Raw genomic sequence first — 7,915 nt, forward strand, 5'->3', positions numbered from 1 at the left:
AGACCATGCCTTTGTTACCAAAATACCAGGTATTCAATCTAAGTCCTGCTCCTCACAGCACAGAAAGTCAATCACTGAGACAATGAGTACTGCCGAGGAAGAAGGCTTTAATTGGGTGCTTCAGCTAAAGACATGGGAGCTAGTCTCAAATTCATCTCCTGACTGACTAAAATTAGGGGTTGATCTAGCAGGGAAGAAATGTAACTATGCATGGGAAAACAGGAACTCAACTCAGGAGGGATAAGGAAGCAATCATGATGAATGAAGGGCCTGGTGTCTTCATTGTCTGGATGCAACGACCTGGTGAGTTTCAGTTCTTTTCAGTTCTTTTTCTTCAGGCTTTTTGAAGGCTTTTGAGGATCCTTTCCTGAGGAAGGAACTCAGATAATACAAATGTAAGTTTCAAGCTTAAGACCAGAACTGTCTATGGGACTATTGAGTTGGTTTCACCTTAGGTATTCTTTAATTCCCTCCTAAGACCAAGCCCATGGAAGCAGCTTGCCCTTAAATATTGAATGACTCAACTGCTAGTAGCACTTTATTCTTCCAAACATTTTTACAGACTGATAAGGTTTGAATGTTTTGTCTCTTCCAAATCTCATGTTGAAATGTGATCCCCACTGTTGGAGGTGGGCTTGTGGTAGGTGTTTGGGTCATGGGGGCAGATTCCTCATGAATGGGTTAGTGCTGTCCTCACAGTGATGAGTGAGTTCTCGCTCTCAGAGCTGTCATGAGCTCTAGTTGTTTTAAAAAGTGTGGCACCTCCTCTACCTCTGCCACTCGCTCTCACAACGTGACATGTCTGCTCCTGCTTTGCCCTCTGCTATGAGTAAAATCTCCCTAAGGTCTCACCAGAAGCCAAGCAGATGATGGTGCCATGTTTCCTGTACAGCCTGCAGAATGGTGAGCCAGTTAAACCTCTTTTTTTTCCTCTCTCTTTTTTTCTTTTTTCTTTTATTTTGAGACGGAGTTTCACTCTTGTTGCCCAGGCTGGAGTGCAATGGTGCAATCTCGGCTCACTGCAACCTCCACCTCCCGAGTTCAAGTGATTCACTGGCCTCAGCCTTCCGAGTAGCTGGGATTACAGGTGCCTGCCATCACGCCCAGCTAATTTTTGTATTTGTAGTAGAGACAGGGTTTCACCATGTTGGCCAGGCTGGTCTTGAACTCCTGACCTCAGGTGATCCGCCCACCTTGGCCTCCCAAAGTGCTGGGATTACAGCCATGAGCCACTGCAGCCGGCCACCTCTTTTCTTTATAAATTACCCAGTCTCTTTCCAGCGGTGACAACCTACCCACAAGAACGTCTCTCTCACAAAAGATCTCCTTCATCCCTCTCCAGAAAAGGAGAAGAGGAAACACAAGAAGCAGCGCCTGGTGCAGAGCCCCAATTCCTACTTCATGGGTGTAAATGCCCAGGATGCTATAAAATCACCACAGTCCTTAGCCATGCACTAACAGAAATGTTGTGTGTTGGCTGCTCCACTGTCCTCTGCCAGCCTACAGGAAGAAAAGCAAGGCTTACACAAGGATGTTCCTTCAGGAGGAAGCAGCACTAAAAGCACTCTGAATCAAGATGAGTGGGAAATTATCTCAATAAACACTTTTTTTTTTTTTTTTGAGACTGAGTTTCATTCTTGTCGCCCATGCTGGAGTGCAGTGGCGTGAGCTTGGCTCACTGCAACCTCTGCCTACTGGGTTCAAGCAATTCTCCTGCCTCAACCTCCTGAGTATCTGGGATTACAGGTATGCGCCACTATGCCTGGCTAATTTTGGAGTTTCATCATGTTGGCCAGGCTGGTCTTGAACTCCTGACCTCAGGTGATCTCACCTCAGCGTCCCAAAGTGCTGAGGTTATAGGCGTGAGCCACTGTGCCTGGCCTCAATAAACACATTTTGGATAAAAAATAAAAAAATAAATTACCCAGTCTCTGGTATTTCTTTATAGCAATGCAAATGGACTAACACACAGACATTATTTTATTGTGAGTGGTAAAGGCAGATTAAATGACTTGCTTAAAATTACACAGCTGCTACTTGACTTCAAATTATACTACGAGACTACAGTAACCAAAACAGCATGGTACTGGTACCAAAGCAGATATATAGACCAATGGAACAGAACAGAGGCCTCAGAAATAACACTACACATCTACAACCATCTGATCTTCAACAAACCTGACAAAAACAAGTAATGGGAAAAGGATTCCCTATTTAATAAATGGTGATGGGAAAACTGTCTAGCCATATGCAGAAAACTGAAACTAGACCCCTTCCTTACAGCTTATACAAAAATTAACTCAAGATGGATTAGACTTAAACATAAAACCTAAAACCATAAAAACTCTAGAAGAAAACCTAGGCAGTACCATTCAGGACATAGGCATGGGCAAAGATTTCATGACTAAAACACCAAAAACAATTGCAACAAAAGCCAAAATTGACAAATGGGATCTGATTAAACTAAAGAGCTTCTGCACAGCAAAAGAAACTATCGTCAGAATGAACAGGCAACCTACATTGTAGAATGGGAGAAAATATTTGCAATCTATCCATCTGACAAAGGTCTAATATCCAGAATCTACAAGAAACTTAATCAAATTTACAAGAAAAAAACAAACAACCCCATCAGAAAGTGGGCGAAGGATATGCACAGACAGTTCTCAAAAGAAGACATTTATGTGGCCAACAAACATATGAAAAAAAGCTCATCATCACTGGTCATTAGAGAAATGCAAATCAAAACCACAATAAGATACCATCTCATAACTGTTAGAATGGTGATCATTAAAAAGTCAGGAAACAATAGATGCTGAGAGGATCTGGAGAGAAATAGGAACGCTTTTACACTGTTGGTGTGAGTGTAAATTAGTTCAACCATTGTGGAAGATAGTGTGGTGATTTCTTAAGGATCTAGAACCAGAAATACCATTTGACCCAGCCATCCCATTACTGGGTATACACCCAAAGGATTATCAATCATTCTACTATTAAGACACACGCACATGCATGTTTATCGAAGCACTATTCACAACAGCAAAGACTTAGAACTAACCCGAATGCCCATCAATGATAGACTGGGTAAAGAAAATGTGGCTCATACACACCATGGAATACTATGCAGCCATAAAAAATAATGAGTTCACATTGTTTGCAGGGACATGGATGAAGCTGGAAACCATCATTCTCAGCAAACTAACACAGGAACAGAAAACCAAACACCGCATGTTCTCACTCATAAGTGGGAGTTGAACAATGAGAACACATGGACACAGAGAGGGGAACATTACATACCAGCACCTGTTGGAGGGTTGGGAGGAAGGGGAGGGAGAGCATTAGGACAAATACCTAATGCATGCGGGTCTTAAAACCTAGATGACGAGGTGATGGATGCAGCAAACCACCATGACACATATATACCTATGTAACAAACCTGCATGCTCTGCACATGTCTCCCAGAACTTAAAGTATAATTAAAAAGAAAAAAAACTACACAGCTGATTTCTGACAGAGTTGAGTTCATAAGTGGGTTTCCTTAGGATGTTTCCCTCTTTTCTTCTCTCGTGCTGCCAGAACTGATATCAAAGGGAAGGAAGAACATAGAAATATTCAATTTCACTACTTTGACAGTTTGATATGTTGTCCCTAGAAGGCCAGGATGATGATGTGTCATCTCTAACTTTCAGGCTAATTATAGGTACAGATAATGGGTGATTATTCAGACTATTTTAAAAAATAGAGACAGGTTCTCACTATGTTGCCCAGGCTGGTCTCGAACTCCAGGGCTCAAGTGATCCTCCTGTCTTGGCTTCCCAAAGTGCTGGGATTACAGGTGTGAGCCACCACACCCAAACTTTTTTTTTTGATAGGTTCTCATTGTGTCACCCAGGCTGGAGTGCTGTGGTGTGATCATGGCTCACTGCAGCCTCCACCTCTTGAGCTCAAGCAATCCTCCCACCTCAGCCTCCCGAGTAGTTGGGAGTATAGGTGCTTGCCACCACACCCAGCTAATTTTAAAACTTTTTTGTGGAGATAAGGTCTTGCTGTGTTGCCCAGGCTGATCCCAGATTCCTGGGTTCCAGCGATCCTCCCACCTCGGCCTCCCAAAGTGTGGAGATTACAGGCATGAGCCAGTGTACCCAGCCTATTTAGCCTATTGATTTATGGAGTTGTAGAGTCTGCTAAAGGAAACCTCACCTATCTTTTTGTTTCTAAGGCTATTATTTTCCCTTATGTTTGACAATACATTGATGTGCTAAGACTCCGTGGTGAAGATAGTTTCTTTCTTTGTTTGTTTCTTTTCTTTTTTTTTTGAGATAGAGTTTTGCTCTTGTTGCCCAGGCTGGAGTGCAATGGCACGATCTTGGCTCACTGCAACCTCCGCCTCCTGGGTTCAAGGCATTCTCCTGCCTCAGCCTCCTGAGTGGCTGAAATTGCAGGCATGCACCACCACACCCGACTAATTTTGTATTTTACTAGAGACGGGGTTTCTCCATTTTGGTCAGGCTAATCTTGAACTCCCGACCTCAGGTGATCTGCCTGCCTCGGCCTCCCAAAGTGCTAAGATTACAGGCATGAGGCCCCGTGCCTGGCCTGAAGATAGTTTCTTAAAGGCAGTGTAGTACATTGGACATAATGTAAGATATACAGTCAAACTGTGTTTGAATCTCAGGTCAATTACTTGTATCCTTGGGTAAGTCAGGTAAGCGCCATGAGCCTCTGTGTTCTATTAAAAAAAGGGTGATATCATCATCTATCTACTGTACATACTTCACAGGATTGTGGTGAATATAAAATGAGGTAATTGTAGGGAAAGCTTTCCCTTGACCCTCTGAAGATTTGTTGAACAATAACTCACAGCCAGGCGTGGTGGCTCACGCCTGTAATCCCAGCACTTTGGGAGGCCAAGGCAGGCAGATCACCAGAGGTCAGGAGTTTGCCACCAGCCTGGCCAACATAGTTAAACCCCTGCAAAAATTAGCCAAGTGTGGTGGCGCACGCTTGTAGTTCCAGCCACTTGGGAGGCTGACGCGGGAGGATTGCTTGAACCCGGGAGGCGGAGTTGCAGTGAGCTGAGATGGCACCACTGCCTAGGTGACAGAAAGAAAAGGAAAAAAAGAGGCCGGGCGCGGTGGCTCACGCCTGTAATCCCAGCACTTTCGGAGGCCAAGACAAGCGGATCACGAGGTCAGGAGATCGAGACCATCCTGGCTAACACGGTGGAACCCCGTCTCTTCTAAAAATACAAAAAATTATCCGGGCATGGTGGCGGGTGCCTGTAGTCCCAGCTACTCAGGAGGCTGAGGCAGGAGAATGGCCTGAACCCGGGAGGCTGAGCTTGCAGTGAGCCAAGACCGCGTCACCGCACTCCAGCCTTGGCGACAGAGCAAGACTCTGTCTCAAGAAAAAAAAAAAGAAACGGAAAAAAAGCAAAATAACTCACAAAAGGAGATTAATTGGAGAAAAGGCATATACATGGATTAATGTGCACATAGAGCGATTACTTCCAAGCTCCCAATAGGGTGTAGAAGTTTATGCATCATCTTGAGGTTCCATAAAGAATGGGGGTTTGGATAGTGGCAAAACAGGTTATGGGAGAGGGAGAAGAGGAGGCCTGGCAAAACCTCACAGGCAGCAGCCTTCACAGAGAATAGATGGTGAAGGTTTTTTTCAGATCTTTAAAACTGTCGGACTCTCGGTTAACTTGTTTTAGGTCAGAGAAGGGAAGGCCCTAGGAAAAAACCTAACTGGACTGATGTAGACTTTATTTTTATAGATGTAAATCTCCCCTACAACAAACAGCCTTTCAGCTCTTCTATTTCTAGCCCTTTTGAACAGATATCTTGAACAATGTCAGGGAAATAAATATGTTTTGTGGTGAAACATCTTGGTTTCCTTCATAATGTTTGTAAAAATACATTTGTAAAGTGTTTTGAAGGGTTCCATGAAATTTGCAAACTGTAAGTTTTAAATAACTATGAGGCTTTTTTTTTTCTTTTTAAGACAGGGTCTTGCTCTGTCACCCAGGCTGGAGTGCAGTGTCATGATCATAGCTCCCTATAACCCCAAACTCCTGGGCTCAAGGGATTCTCCTGCCTGAGCCTTTTGAGTAGCTGGGACTACAGGCATGCACCACTACACCTGGCTAAATTTTTTATTTTTATTTTTCATAGAGACTGGTTCTTGTTGCCTAGGCTGGTCTCAAACTTTTGGGCTCAAGAGATCCTCTGGCCTTGGCCTCTCAAAATTCTGGGATTACAGGCATGAGCTATCACGCTCAGTCACTATGATTTATTTCAAGAACGAGTATTAATTCAGGCATACTCTACCATGTATGACCAATTATGTGGTTTTTACTGCTGTTCACAGATGAGATAGCCAGTTTTCCTCCCCTTCCATACACATGGAAGACTGTGGCTGGGTGGGCCATCTGTCTAGTTCTGGCAATTTTTTGTGAATGGAAGTGATTCACTTCTGAGTCAAAGCACTCAGTTTCCAGTGTGAGACCCTCCAGAGCTTTCTTCTCCTTTGAGATACACACACACACACACACATACACACACACACCCCATATATCTAATATACATATATATACACACACCATATATCTAATAGACATACACACACATATATATATATGACTGGTAACATTTGAAATGTTTTCTCTAACAACCTGGGTCCAAGAGTAACAAAATTATGAAGCAGATGCCCTAGCCAACTCTCTCTGGACATGGCCATGAGAAAGAAAGAAAGTTTTGTTGTTCTAAGACACCAAGATTGTGTTGAGTTTTTGTTCCCTCAGCATAACCTAGCCTATCCTAATGAAATCACTGTGATTAACTTGGCCATTTTGGATATGGATGTTTTGGTCTATGTCAGTGAAGGTGAATGGAAATGTCTGTTTAGTAAAAGAGACATAAGAAGATAATCTTGGCAAATAATGGTCTTATGACTTCCTGCGTGTTTTTCCTTAAGCAAAAGAATGTCACGGGTCAGGCGTAGTAGCTTATGCCTGTAATCCCAGCACTTTGGGAGGCCAAGGCGGGCAGATTGCATGAGTCCAGGAGTTCGAGACCAACCTGGGCAACGTGGCAAAACCTCATCTCTACAAAAAAATTAGCCAGGCATGGTGGTGGGCGCCTGTGGTCCCAGCTACTCAAGAGGGCTGCTGAGGTGGGAGGATTACCTGAGCTTAGGGAGGCTGAGGCTGCGGTAAGCCGTGATGGCGCCACTGCATTCCAGCCTGGGCAACAGAGTGAGACCTTCAGCTACTCGGGAGGCTGAGGCAGGAGAATGGCGTAAACCCGGGAGGCGGAGCTTGCAGTGAGCTGAGATCCGGCCACTGCACTCCAGCCCGGGGACAGAGCGAGACTCCGTCTCAAAAAAAAAAAAAAAAAAAAAAAAAAAAAAAAAAAAAAGAGTGTCACAGCACAGAGTGAGCACCTTCACCTTCTTCCCTCTGTCAGTATAGTGGGTAAGGGAGCCAGGGTATCAAAAGATTCTACTTTGATTCCCAAATTCAGTATTTATCAACTCTATGACACTTTAAACAAATAACTTAATCTTCTGAGGCTTAATTTCCTTACTTATAAAGTGGAGGTGATGACAGGCCCAGTGGTGCCTATGTGGGGGTACCAGTAGTCCCATCTACTAGTAAGACTAAGGCAGGAGGATCACTGGAGCCTAGGAGTTTTGGGATGTAGTGCACTATGCTGATTGGGTGTCCTCACTAAGTTCTGCCTCAATATGGTGACATTCTGGGAGTGGGGACCACTAGGTTGCCCAAGGAGGGATGAACTGGCCCAGGTTGGAAACGGAGCAACTCAAAACTCCCGTGCTAATCAGTAGTGGTATATCCTGTGCTAATCATCAGTCGTGGGCTATCTTGTGCCAATCATCAGTCGTGGGATATCCT

The 7,915-nt window shown here is 44.1% G+C and overlaps 1 pseudogene; it reads left to right on the forward strand.

Moving 5' to 3' along the window:
• The first annotated feature begins 206 nt into the window (after positions 1-206).
• Positions 207-1,606, forward strand: LOC107129948 (small ribosomal subunit protein eS27-like; annotated as a pseudogene).
• The last annotated feature ends 6,309 nt before the right edge of the window (positions 1,607-7,915 follow it).

The sequence above is a fragment of the Macaca fascicularis genome, chromosome 6 (genome assembly GCF_037993035.2).
Source record: "Macaca fascicularis isolate 582-1 chromosome 6, T2T-MFA8v1.1".
Lineage (NCBI taxonomy): Eukaryota > Metazoa > Chordata > Mammalia > Primates > Cercopithecidae > Macaca > Macaca fascicularis.